Genomic DNA, 14,653 nt, shown 5'->3' on the forward strand with positions numbered 1-14,653 from the left:
CAGGGAAGTTACTGCCGTCGAGAGCAATAAAATCCTAACGCATCACTCCTTAAAAACACCCAACTTGCTTGCCTCTGCCGTCCTAGACATGACTCACGTTTACCGGTCTTAACCTACAGCAATTATGAATTCTTCAGTGTGCAAAGCCTGCATAACATAGGCTTGTAAAGAGAGAGCCCCCGGTCTTCCCTTGGGACGTGATATTCGGTAATAATTTCATAAGAACCCTACTTCTGCACCAAGACGAGAGAGACGCACACGAGAGGGAGGAACTTTGAGCACCGTCTCATCCAGCTGTTTCCTTTCAGGACTGTTAATTATCTAGTCGCTCAGAAAACAAGTCTCCAGGGAGAATTTGAGTCTTAAATAGGAGCTCTTCCCAGGACCTGTGGATGTCATTCAAAACCCAGGGCATACAGAAATTCTCTCTTCAGGGGCAACCAGCTTTCCAGTGCCGTTCAGAGCATTTCCCTCACTCCCGCCTGATGAGAAGGATTCGAGAGAAAAATAGGGGAAATTTCGCTTGTGTTTTCCTAGGAAAGTCGAGCTGATTGTATTATCGACTGTCTGCTGCATTAGCAATTTCCAGCTGAATGACAAACGGTTTCCCTGCATTATATTGCTATTGTTCAATACCGTTTTCATTGCCCTAATGAAACAAAGCTATGTAATATAACACATAAAGTACTGATTGCAGTTAAGAGCAATAATGGAAGAGGGCTAAGGAAAGACCTCTTTCAAAATATGCAAAGAAAAAGATATGAAATGCTGATACTTCTTAGCAGACATGTAAAAAAACAAAAACCTCTTTCTGGCTGTCTGGATTGAGAGCAAAGCAACACTGACAAGTTAATTCTTCTTTCTCTTCCAACAATACACAGGGTATTTCCCCTAAGAGAGAGTTTCTAGATTTCCCCAAGAGCAAAAGTTCTCCAGGTGCTGTAAAACAGTAATAAAAGCAATGATAGCAGTGTGAATTTCACACATACCTTATCTTAAAAAGCACCTACTTCAAACCAGAGGATTCCCTAATATCATGAAAAAGGATACTGAAATTTTCCCTGGGGTGCAGGTTTCTCCCTGTCTATAATTGAGCTCTTTGGAGAAATGCCATCAAGAAAGCACCAGGGTTATTTCTTATTGGCCTGCGTTAAATCAACCAGCAACGCAAGTGATCAGGTTGCTGGGCTGCACTGAAGCCTGCCCAAGTGAGATGGCAAATCCACGGCTGAGATCACCTTTTAGCAAAGGCCCTGAAGGTTATTGTCAGCCTTTTTTAACACCCAGTTCCTTTCCCACAGATAGAAGCGATAAACAAAGAGGTGAAGAGCCCAGGATGAAGTGGTAGAGAACATTCTTGGGCGCTGCTAATTACATTAAGACGCGAAACTATAGTGCCAGACCCTTGCTACTCTCTGAGATTCATGCTACTGTTGCTCCCGCCAAGGCAGGGTGTAATTGGTATAACAGGGAACAGGACACGCTGCCATCATTCCCTCGGAATTCCCTGAGTTGAGCCAGGGGGAGTTAGTGAATAACCGTGTGCTGCTACGGTGGTAGATGATCCGTGACCACCCAGGTCCCAGACACCCGGACATTCTTCATCTGACAAATCCTGCCTGCCATTTCCGAAGCGGACGTGGTGTAAACACAGAGTTCACTGGAAAGACCCGAATGTCAGGATCAGAGACTCGTTGCCCCAAGACAAACTCCGGTCTTGAAACAAGCCCTCCTCTGGAGATCCTTGTTGAGGGCCGGTATTGCTGTGCACGACGCTGGATGGTGTCAGCCGTGTGGACACAACATGCTGAGTTCCACACACTGGATCTGAAACATCGACCTGATTTCAGCGGTCCAGAACAGGCTCAGTTTACTTGCATTTTCTAATTTTTGCACCCCTGAAAAAAGACTTTTTTAAAACCTCAGGGTGGTATCTGTTAGGCCTCTTTCACTCATGTGTATGGCTTGAAAGATGAAAGGGAATGTGCATTTATCTTTTCCTATTAAGAGTGCCAATTTATGCAAGTTCATCTGCCTTTTGCGTCTATTGATTGGATTCTTGTTTTCTCGTCCCCTGCACTCCATTAGGATCCTCACTGACTTAACAATAACGCCAAGCCAGACGAGATGTGTACTACGGATTTTAGACGCTCTCGCATCTACAGCCTATTTAAAAGTTTGCATAGGCAAGATGGTGGTGTAAGTGGAAATTACGGGCGACATGAAGAAGTATTTCACTTCATCACATCAGAGAGAAAATCTCAGAGAAGATGAGGAGACTTAATGGCTGAATTTCTCCTTTCAATTTGAAATAGTCATGTCTGAACATCTGATAAGAATCCTGTGCTTTAGGAATGCTGAAATTAAAATAGAAGCGCAATTTAGGATTACAGATTATAAAACCAGTAAGCACAGCTGCTATACACAGGGCAGGGATGGCTCTTCTTTTCCAAATCCATTTGTGTAAAAGTCAAACATGGAAGTAAAATAACCTTTACTGTAAAAATTAGTAAAAGGGCTAGACCCCAGGAGAATGATTTTCAGACATAGTTTGCTATTTATCTGCTCCAAGTCTGAAATAATGCTTCTGTTTTGTGCTTCATTCTGCAGAAAAAAATATATATATATGTTTATCTCATCACATAGTTTTCAATATTTATTAGTCTGAATGTTTTCTGTTTATAAGTTTAAGTAAACTAATTTTAGTCTCAGGACTAAAGATAAAATACCTTATTTAAGTGTGTGTGTGTGTGTGTTAGTCACTCAGTCCTGTCCAACTCTCTGTGACCCCATAGACTGTAGCCCACCAGGCTCCTCTGTCCATGGGGATTCTCCAGGCAGGAACACTGGGGTGGGTTGCCATTCCCTCCTCCAGAGGATCTTCGCAACCCAGGGATCAAACCCGAGTCTCCTGCATTGGAGGGCAGATTCTTTACCACTGTGCCACCCGGGAAGCCTTTTATTTAAGTATGAAGTGATGCCAAAGCTGTCCATCACAGGACAAAAGAATACAAAATTGCCATTTTGAGACATGATTTTCAAGCCCCAAAGAGTGTTCTAATCCACTCTGTACCGAGAACACACATGCTTTACTGAAAGGTTTAAAACGCTTTCTCCTTGTGCCCACTTCACTAATTCACCTGTGTCCATAAAGGCAGCGGGGAAATGTAAAACCCTGGGGAGAAATCCGCTCTCCCCGGCAGCGCAAATCTGACAATGGAGAAAGCCTGAGTAGTGGAGCCCATGGGTAGAGAGGCTCGTCAGCTCATCGAGCATTCTAGAGCTGCTCAGACAGAGATGTCGGCAGGGGCAGAGGGACCCCCCGCAAGCGTGGAACTCAGCCACCCAGGGCTCCCCGAGGATGGCCGTGGATCGCACACGATGTCCTGGGATACAGACAGGCGTCTGCTGAGCCACTTGGGAGGCATCGCTCATAAAAACTGAAAATCAGAGTGGAAAGAAAATTGCATTTCCAGTCCTCCTGGTGACACCTGGCTTTTTCAGCACATATGGTTTGTAAGGTTTGCTGATTGTCTGGTGGTTATCAAGGAAATCAGAGTTGATGAAAGATAGTTCAACTTTCCCCTTCATTTCCCAGACTCCACGGACATCCAGCTGATAACTGGGCAGGGACGAGTCTCTCATTGATCGTGGCAGGCAGCGCAGGGAAGAGCTCACGGGGAAGGGACAGAAAGCCGTCTGTTGAGCTTCGAATCTGGGCTCTAGGGCTGCTGACTCTGTACCCTTGGCAGGCTACTCTGCCTTCTCTGCCTTGGTCTCCTCGTCTGCAACACAGGAATAAGAATAACACTGCAGCCCTAGGACGTCTGTAAGGATCAAAGGAACGAATGAAATGAGCAAATCGGGACTGACTGCGAAGTGCTTAGACAGTGCTTGACAAATAGTGACAGGTAAGAGGACCATGTACAATTCCATTATTTACATAACTAAAAAAGGTATTTTTTTCAGTTCCAAAGAGTTGTACTGCTTTGAAAGATATAATGAGAGCCTCAAGGATCTTTGGAAGTAGAAGTTTTGATAGTCATCGGAACATCTCTTGAGCGGGCAGAGTGTAATTTATAATAGATTTTTGTTTGTGAAAGAAGGAAAAGTGGTTTCAAAAAGAAGTTTATAAATGAGGGGAGGAGAAGTGCCGACTCTCTGGAGGAACTGTGCATACACGAGGCAACTCAGCCTTGTGGAAGTGTGTTGGATATAAAAATACAGAGGAGTGCGGTCAGGGCTGGGGGGAGGTTCAAGAAGGAGAGGACAGATGTGTGCTCGCGGCTGGTTCACGGTGTTGTACGGCCGGAACCAACACAACATTGTAAAGCAGCTGTCCTCCAGTAAGAAATAAATCTAAAAAAAGATAAAAAAAAAATACACGGAGGAAGGAAGGGCCGTTTTCCCATGCGGTGTGATTTCTGGGACACAAAAGCGATCTTTAAACAAAAATAACTTCCCAAGAGGGAATTTCACTTAACCGGGTGAGTGTTATTTCGCCTAGGAGAGAAATCATACTTGCCCGCTAATGCATTAATGTAGTTTCATTTCTCCGACTCATTAATACCTGTCACCTAGTAAAGACCCCTGAAAGACTATGGGGTCCAGTGGGTAACCTCAGAAAGAGCAAGTGGTCCACAGGGCTGCTGGAAAAGGCCTCAGGAAAGGGACACTGGACAGAAAGACAGAGGTGTAGAGAGTAGGGAGTAGAGAAACACTTGAGACTTCCCAATTCTGCTGAGGTCAGCTCTGTAGCCTGTCAGCATATTTCATTAGAAGGAATCACATTCTCTTCAAGAAGGCCTATTTTAACCTAAAATTTAATATTACAGTTTACTTGAACAATATGGTACTAGACTGACCTACTGAGCCGTGCTGGACTGAGTCGCTCAGTTGTGTCCGACTCTCTGTGACCCCATGGACTGTAGCCCGCCAGACCCCTCTGTTCGTGGGGATTCTCCAGGCAAGAATACTGGAGTGGGTTGCCGTGCCCTCCTCTAGGGGTTCTTCCCAACCCAGGGATAGAACCCAGGTCTCCCAGATTGCAGGCAATTCTTTAATGACTAAGCCACCACAGAAGCCCAGACTGACCTACTATCCTGTCTTAATTTGATTAACTTTTCACATGTTTATGACTTATCTTTGTTCATTCATTCATTCATTCAGTGAATGAATATTCACTCAAGTATATGTGGCTCAGGTATTACTCCTGTGGGCAAACAAAAATGAACCAAGGCAGAGTCCTGCCCTAAAGAAACTGACAATCTAGTATGGGAGAGAGTCATACAAATAAATCTCTGTGATGAAATGTGATATACGTCATAGGAGAAAAAGACCTCGATTTAAATACTGTCTCTGTCTTAAATATAGTGTGAATTGGGCAAGTCATTTAATTTCTCTGTATCTCACCTTTAAAATTAAAAAAAAATGAAAAACTAGATGATCTAAATGTTCTACAATGCTATTTCAGTTTAGCATAGAGATCACACAGAATCATCTGACTGAGTCATCTCAGAAACTAAATGGTAAGACATCACAGTGGAACACCAAGATTTTGCCAAATTCCATTCCTGGGTTTCCATTCATTGCATCCATTTCAGTGCAGTGAGGAGCACCAGACCCTCAAGGTGGCCGGCGTCCAGCGCCCAGGACGCAGGGGGTCGTGATGACTAGGTGTCTAGTGTCTGGTACACAAGGTTGGAAGGACAGAATATGGCTACAATCACAGAAAGGATTCCACCCTTTCCCATGGAAAAACGACAAAACTAAGGACTGTTTAGGTGGTGGCAACTGGCAGGAATGTCATCATTGATGAAAAGCTTCAAGAAAAGCTGTACTCACAGTTTATCACATCATCAAACTCCCCCCTACACCTGCTCTCAACCCTACGGAGGGCTAAACCTGCACAACAGGAAACGGCGAGCATGAACGACGAGAAGAATCAGTGAGGTCATCATTCAGAAATGTCCCCCTCAAGTATCTTCTGAATTGTTTCATGGGGTCTCTTAACATCTAAAGCCCTTGAGGAGCTCTCTCAGTTCCAACTTCCCCATTACAGGGATATAAATGCATAATGTGCACTTAATCAGAATTGTTCTACACCTGTTCTCTCTGCCTAAAAAACGATGGGGAAAAAAACCCCACATCTGTATTACCCTCACTGGACGGATAAAACTTCTTCTCATCCAAAGTCTTCTGGAAGGTAATTAGGTACCTTAAGTGCAGAGGTAATTTAAGATTTTTGTCTGTCTCCAAAACTGTTGACAACATGTTAAACAGATGGAGGTCATTTCTTTTATTTTTCCAACTTTCCCTTCTGGCTCTCTGATGAAGGATATGCTGACATAAATGTTGTGTTGTTATGCATGGTAGATAGACCCGCAGGTCCCAAAGGGGAGGCAAATCATGTCCTTTCAAATGATCTGTTATTTTTGGCAATAAATTTGGGTTAACTATGACAGAAAGATTTGAAATATTTTATATGCCTCAACTTTAACATTATGAGGAAGGAGGGGGGTTATAAGAGGAAACGGGCTGTGCCAAACAAAAATGTGTTTCGGTCGTTTTGATTCACGAAACAGAATGGCTTTTTGAACACCCTGGGGCCTCTGTATGTTTGGGTTCAGGATCCCAGAGACAAAGTTCTTGGCTTCTCTGGTTGACAGCAAAATCTTCACTTCCTGGAAAGCTGGTGCTATCGGCCTGATTGTGACTTGCTTTAAATTAAGTCCCAGGCCTTGGAGTGTAGAATGCCTTCTGCCATTCTCTCTCTTCTAAACTAGTTTTGCTGACTAAATATTTTCTCATCTTGATATCTTTAAGTATGTTCAAAGCTATAATTCATATATAACATTCATGAGAGCCTACTGCCTGGAACTATCCCTCTGCAACTCAAATGTTTTTTTTTTTTTTTTCTACTTTTGCTCCTTAAAATGTGCTCATAATTGATAAAAGCATGAAACACCAAGCAATTAGAGGGCGAAGGGTGAAAACCAGGGCACTGGATGTATGTGGTTCATCTACTAAATCCTCCAACAAAGTACTCGTTATTTCATATGAACTGCACTCTGTTTTGTGAGACACTGGGGGTGTTTAGAATTCTAAAATTATATGGTATACTTGAGGTCAACCGGAGACCACTCAAACCCATGAGGATATGAGAGTTCTGCCTCTATGTCGCAACTCATAAGCAAGATTTTACAAGTCACAATGCTTTATCATTTGTCACGTTTCTTAAGAGAACAAAGGTAATGCTTCTGGAGGCTTCTCGTTTTCTTTAGACAAGTGCAGGAAATCGAGAGCTGCCTGGTCTTGGCTTTTGATCCCTTGGGGTTAATCCCTTGGGAGGTCAGAGAGCTCTCCTCTCAATGTATCAAGGACAACCCTCCTCTACTGCATAGAGAAAGCTGTAGATCTCACCAAGATGGAAAACCTTATATATAGAAAACCTTAAAAATAGTTTACTAGACTGTTAAAAGTTTATGACATCACTTCTCTACTTTCTGGTATTCATCAGTGAACCTCCACTGATCCCTCCAGGAATCCTAACATAGCCTCTCGTACAGTAACGCCTATGTGCTCAAGCTTCAAAGGCCCGCTTACTTCACACGTGTAATTTGCCCACTTATTCCTGCTGCGGTGATACTCCTGGTTTAATTGCCCATAGAGCAACTAGATAGATCAGCTACGTGGCTTTGTATTAGCTATCGAGGCATATGTGTAAAAGCAAAAGAATAATGCAAGACTGCTCAAGCTATAAAGTGCAAAATTCAGATAAAAATACAATTCTCATGAACAAACAGACCCAACAAATATTCCTAAATTTTGCAAAATAGAAAGGGCAAAAATCTTAAAAATAAATTCAGTACTTGGAGAGTATCCACTAGCTCACTGTTTAGGGAGGTGGAGAATAAATATTCTCAATATATGTTTATATATGTAAATTTATTTATATAAAGAGACTAGATTTTGATGAATGAATTGATGAATAAATGAATATAAGCTTGAGTGAGTGAATAAATAAATGCATAGAGAAATTATATAAATTATCCAAGCCCAGTCCCATGTAAGAAATGTCGACTTACGACATTTGCTTGGAAAAACTCAAATCTATTTTCATCAAATGATCAGAACTATGAAAGCAAAACTTCTTTATATAAAACAAATCATTATTTCTTATATATTAAACTCTTAAAGAATTATTTTCAAATTGATCTTCCCTGCTAAGAGTCATTAGCTAAATATAAGAATTATAGTGCATATACACAAGAAAACTTAGGGAATACACCAATACGCACACACAAAGACCTAACTCAAAAACATAAAAGTAGTATTTCAGAAAAACACTTAAAGCCTTCAAGAAGCAAAAAAGGAATGCTTATTTGGTTTTTCTTTTCTCCTTTAAAAAAAAATTTCTATGAATGTTGCATCCTTATGTAAGAATAACAAGCCCCATACTCTTTTAAGTAGATATCTCTTTACCCTTCTGGCATCATTCTAAAGATACTTTACTTTTAAATGGTAATATACAAGTGAAACTAGATATTCAAATAAACTGTATGTATTTTGACTACAAGACCTTCTAAAACTGAATTACATTCTAGACTGAATTCTAAAACTGGCAGAATATTCAACTAGAAAGATGTGATACCTATTTAGACATAAAAGATATTAAAGGGGTTGATAAAAAGCCTTGCTTTTTTTATAGGATACTTTTAGCAGCTGGAAAATCAGCCAATCACCAGATTATTATAACAAAGCTAATATTCAGAACAAAATTTATTTAATTTTAAAACTATGAAAATGTATTGTTGTCAAATGGGTTTTATGTCAGATTTAAGTTAGGCTTAAAATATGGTAGGCGTATTATATGTGGGACAGTCTTAAGCAGTACATGTTGTATGCATTTTACATAGGAACTGGACTCTATAAATTGAATTTCATAAGTGCATAGTAAATACAGAAACAAATAGAAACCTACTTATAGGTAATTGATTTCATGATTTTTAGAGCTATTGACCGGGTAATTTTCAAATGGCACCAGCCATAGAGGTTGCCAAGTTTCCGTTTTAGAAACTTTCCATACCTTGTGGTCTCAATTTAAATAAACAACTCACAAACTCAAGCAATTCCAGAGAACGGCAGATCCCAACAGCAGCAGGTGGCGCAGAGGAGGTATTATTGGAACACTGGTTGATATGACTCAAGAGTGCTCAAGGCCATCTGATGCGAAGGGCCACACGCAAAATTAGCAGAGCCCTAACCTGACTAATCGTCGCCCCTGATTGTGACAATTTTGATTAGAAGAATAATCAGCTCTCAGCAGCCTGTAGGCAAGAACGCCAGCGTGTGTGTGTGTGTGTGTGTGTGTGTGTGTGTGTGTGTACGTGTGTGTGATGGATGCACAGCTGTATGAATGCAGATCACCATTAACCCCCTCTTCAAACATTAAAGGGATTCCAACATGAACAAAGCCAGTAATTCCCTTCATCATCAGGGTGAACATTTTCCTTCTGTCACTCCGCAGTTAATGCTGATGCTCAGGCTTTCTAAAAGTAAACATGTATTCGTATTTCGTCACCGAAATTTTGAAGACGGAAAATTGAAGTCATAAAATTCTATAACCCTCTTTTTAGAAGTTATTTTAAAATCATGTATGCTAAACTCAATGAGAAAATGTTCTAAGATAAATGACTGTTTCTTTAACTGTTTCTACTTGTTTTTACCTAAATATTCATGAAAATAAATAAAAATATAGTTTAATTTTTTAAATAAAGGTTTGGAATAAACATATAATCTTTCCAAATGCTACATTAAAATCAGTTCATCATCTGAAGTCCTACTTTGGCATCTGCTCCTTTTTTAAATTTTAAATGATTTCAGTTGTCCATCAGCTTCACGCAGATCATCTTTTACTTAGAATGGTAACCTACTTCAACTAATATTCTTATGTTAGTGATTTTTAAACCTCAAGATTTAGAAACAGAAAACTTCCAGAAGTTAAGCTGTTGAAAGTGAAAATTTAGGGGAATTTTGTAATATGCAAATACTCACATTTTCAGTAGCCATGATAAATTTAAGGGCATTTTGTTAGTGTGAGAATGTAAAATGTTTATTAAGCTTTTACTTGCTCATAAATTTATCGTGTTTAGTATATTTATAGAAGGGTAGGGCTGATATAAGGCAGAAAACATTTCAGGAAAAAATCATTCTATTACTGTTCTGTAATATAACTTTTAGTTCTTAAACTTTCTTCCTGCCTTGGCTACAAAAGCAGAGAGAAGGTGAGATGGACAGCGAGCGAGGTATTTAGATCTAAAGAGCTGAACCTAGGTTATTTTGAGCTCAATTCCATGTACTGAGGTGGGTTTAGCTTCAGGTAAGTGGTTAAAGGCATGTGATAACATTAAATGTGATTTCCATCTACCTGACGGACTCGACAAAATCTCAGGCCCTCCACCGGTGCGCCTCCAAATGTAACAGTCAGTCAGCTGATGTCAAAACCTAATGTCTTTTCAGGGCCTTACACAGCTGGTCCCTGTCAGCGTCGACAGGCTTTGCTGGCTGGGGTGTCGTGGCAGGAAAGATGATTTATACACACGGACCCAAGGATCTCAGAGCTCGCTCGGAGGAGGCGTTTCATCCAAGTGAAATACTCGCCATCAACAAACCAGTGACTGAAATTAAACAAAACCTGATACGCTGAAATCTAAGCAGGGTCTGCTCCTCCCCTCGCTCAGATCATTAATGCATTCAGTTAGCCTGGGGATTCACAAAAGACCCATGTCAACAGTCTATTAGTGAGATAGAAAAAAAAGGCACGGTAAACACCTCCCTGCTTTAGCCTCTGACCTCCTTCAAGCTGGCACATTTTTAAAATTCTTTGTGGGATAAGGAATTACTGGCCAGCCACACTGGAAACCCGTGACTATGTGGTCTTCAAATCTGACATCATTTTCCTTGAAAAGCTTTAACTGAGGGAAGACCTGACATACTATATATATATCACAAGTGGGCACTGCTTTTATCAAATACATTATTTAAAATGCTGTATCAGATTAGGATAGAAAGTTTCTCACTCTCTGCCTCTAATCTTATCTTGATTCCACCTCCCTTGGACAACATATAGGCATGTAATATAAGACACCACCCAAAACCGTCTTTCTTTTCTTTCTTTTTTTTGCTGTTAAAGCTCATTGCTGCAATATCTGCTAAGGGATAATTCTCTCCATTTAACTCAGTGTTAATTCTTCTTTTTCACAAGCACCGTAACGATCTGTAAAACTAACACTTTGGTCCGGTTGGCATTAGCATGTGTTCAGAACGACGTTAATGCACAGTTGCCCTGATTGGGTGCAGCCAAATCTTCTGAATTTGAGCACTTCCTGCAGAGAAAAGCCATTCACTGAAATGTTCCATACCTTGCTGCAGCTTGATTAACACAGTTTTAGCTTCAATAGACACAGGACAAGGTAGGGCTATTAGCTGTCCCTTTAACTTAGAACTCTTAATTCAGGAAGAATTAGGAACCCGGTGGAAGGCTACAGGTCCATATTCCACATGCAGCGGGCTAATTAAGGGCTCAGGGGGAGGGGGTGAGTGTATGGTTCAGCTCCTAAAAGATGTCCATATATATCTATCCAAAGTTAATTTAACCTAAGCTAGCTAGGGTGTGGCATATATTTTTATCCCAGGGCTGTAGGCCATTTCCTACATCTCTCTTTTCTAACAGGCTGAAACTTGCCTAAGCACTGAAGGAAGACAAAAGTCAATAATGACTGTTTAGGTAATGTCATGGCTGTGAGTCAGCTCCTGGGGAAGCCAGCTGCTGGCCACTGTCGCCTGCCTAGGCAGGCCTGCTGGGACGTGCGAAGCGCGGGCTACAGCGTGTTCCATCCAGGCAAAGGTGTAACATGTGGCAGGCGCAGAAGCCCAGCAAACAGAAGCAAAACCTTTTCAGTTCCGGTTCAGCCTCGAGGGAGCTGAAAAGCAGTTTGTTTTAGGAAGAGATGACCTGAAACCCAGTGGTTGCTGCTGCCACCAGGCCAGTGGTCGGGGTATTTGTCTGTGTTAGTTGAACAGACGACGTTTGATCCAGCAAATCAATCCGGCCTGGCTACGGCTTGTGACGGGGGCTGACCCATCATTACTTCTGTCTCCTGTCCAAGCGAGCCCCCTGGCTGTTGTCTCAGATAGCCCCGCAGGAACTTTCTTGGGGCTTTTAAAGTCCAATTCCTTTAAGGACAAATGCAGTTCACACAGGCAGAGAGCTTCCCCAGAACCTGAACGGTCCTGAATGTCCATTCTGACCCTGTGCCTGGTGGCTCAGCCCTTGTCTGCTGCTCCCCTTCACGCCCACCCTGCTTTCCAGCTGGGCACCCCTTTTTGCAGGTCAGACGCTGTTCACTGACTCCCCTGTGCACAGGTGTCAGCTGGGTCCACAGACTCACAGACCCTTCAGTCAAGCTACCAGTGACCCACTCAACTCTGCTTGAAAATTCCTGCCTTTTTTTTTTTTTAAACGAAGTGTTACTTGCTTTCAGTCGCTCCGTCAGGTCAGACTCTTCGCACCCCCACGGATTGCAGCACACCAGGCTTCCCTGTCCTCCACTATCTCCCAGAGTTTGCTCAGACCCACATGCATCGAGTCGGTGAAGCCATCCAACAGTGTGCGCGTTCTAAATTCCAAACGCTATTGAAAGAAACATAACTTACATGATTCTTCCTGCTCTAACTTCATCACTGACTTGTTAAATCTCAAGCTATCTTTTCGGAAAGAAAGTTCACTTGCCACTTAACACTGCAGACCACAGCAGTGCTAGAACATGGCCAGGCAGTCTTTGCAGACAGAGGCCCTGCTCTTGGTCTCTGACCATCTCGATATGTTTACCGTGTGTGTGCGTGCTCAGTCACTTCAGCCGTGCCCACCTCTTTACGACCCCACGGACTGCAGCCCACCAGGCTCCTCTGTCCATGGAATTTTCCAGGCAAGAATACTGGAGTGGGTTGCTATTTCCTCCTCCAGGGGATCTTCCCAACCCAGGGATCAAACTCAAGTCTCTATATAATTTAACAAGTTATCTAGTTAAAGGAAGGAAAAATAGCAATTAACTGTTTTAAAAAGTAAAGTCTACCAATTAAAACAAAAAACAACCCATAGTAACCCTCTGAATTACCTCAGTCTTGAGCAGCAACTATATGCAATTCACACACATTCATTCATTTATTCTTTAGAATAACTCTATAAAGTAGGTGTTCTTTCCGGTTTGCAGATGAAATAAATGAGGTGAAGAAAGACCCTAGAACTTGCCCAAGGTCACTAGTGAATAATGAAGTCAAGATTCAAATCCCCTTCCCCTTCCCCCTGAATCCTATGCTGCTCTTTCTACACCACATTGCTTTCTACTATATTTTGGTCAAATTATATGTATTGTTGGACTTGGCTGCCAGGCAGCTTAGGGCTTAATTAGAGTAAGACATTACCTTTGATATATTTGTTTTCCCTCACAACTTTACATTTTCACTATTATTATAATTATTACTATTTGAACGATCTCATGTGATATGTCTTCAGTCTGTCATTCAAAAGCCTTCACCTCAGTGAGCCCTACCTAAATGACGGGTATCAGGTCGGACTTGAGTACTAGGATAACTAAGACACAATTCCTGCTCACAGAATTCAGCCCAGAGAGGGGGACAGACGCATAAATTTGCAATTATATTCTGAGATGGGATTCTGAACATACTCTGGGAGATAAAAGGCTTCCTAGAGTCAGAATGTGAACAGGAGTTATCTCAAGGTGACCCCATGGACTGCAGCATGCCAGGCCTCCCTGTCCATCAACCAATTCCCAGAGTTTGCTCAAACTCATGTTGATGGAGTCGGTGATGCCGTCCAACCATCTCGTGCTCTGTTGTCCCCTTCTCCTCCTGCCTTCAATCTTTCCCAGCATCAGGGTCTTTTCCAACGGGGTCACAAAGAGTCGGACACGACTGAGCAACTGGACTGGACCATCTCAAGTCAGCAAGGCCATCCAGGCAGGACAGACAGCAGGGGGGAGACAGGGTGCTGAGGACAAAGCAGGATGTGCGGAACACCGGCTGCTTAAGCCTTTTTGGAAGAACTGAGACAATAAACCAGGGTTATTAATAAATACTTTGCTATAGCAATTCTGTGATGCAGAAACAGAGCGCTGGAAAATCTCAGTGTAGGTCAGCATCATGAATTATTTACTGAAATCATAAGAGAAACTCAGCTCCAAACTCCCCTCTACCTCACAACCTATTTAAAAGATTTAAGCTTCTGTTTGGGAGAGTGAGCCTTTTAGGAAGTATTGGTTATTACCTGTCGGTTATGTGCAACAGAAACTCAGAAATTTTATCAGTCATGGAACATTAGGGGGAAAAATAATTGTTTTTTTTTTAATTTCAACATATTACTGATATTTTAATAGATGTAGTCTAGATCTGTTTTTAAGTTTGATTCTTTACAAAGGCTCTTCAGGGTTAAGTCTTAATTTTTACCTTGACATCAAAATACACTTTTTTATAAATGCTTATCAGGCAATCTTTTGTTTTTTGACCTAAGGAACATTTTTTTTTTCCTTTCCTTTAAATTTACTTTTTAAACTAACACTGCTTTTTTTTTTTT

General features: G+C 41.7%; 1 protein-coding gene across 4 annotated transcripts in view; it reads right to left on the minus strand.

Moving 5' to 3' along the window:
- The window catches only part of EFNA5 (ephrin A5), a 289,259-nt gene that overhangs the window by 66,799 nt on the left and 207,807 nt on the right, over nt 1-14,653 (minus strand). The gene's annotated exons all lie outside the window — the stretch shown is intronic.

This window comes from Bos indicus, chromosome 7, assembly GCF_029378745.1.
Source record: "Bos indicus isolate NIAB-ARS_2022 breed Sahiwal x Tharparkar chromosome 7, NIAB-ARS_B.indTharparkar_mat_pri_1.0, whole genome shotgun sequence".
Classification (NCBI taxonomy): Eukaryota; Metazoa; Chordata; class Mammalia; order Artiodactyla; family Bovidae; genus Bos; species Bos indicus.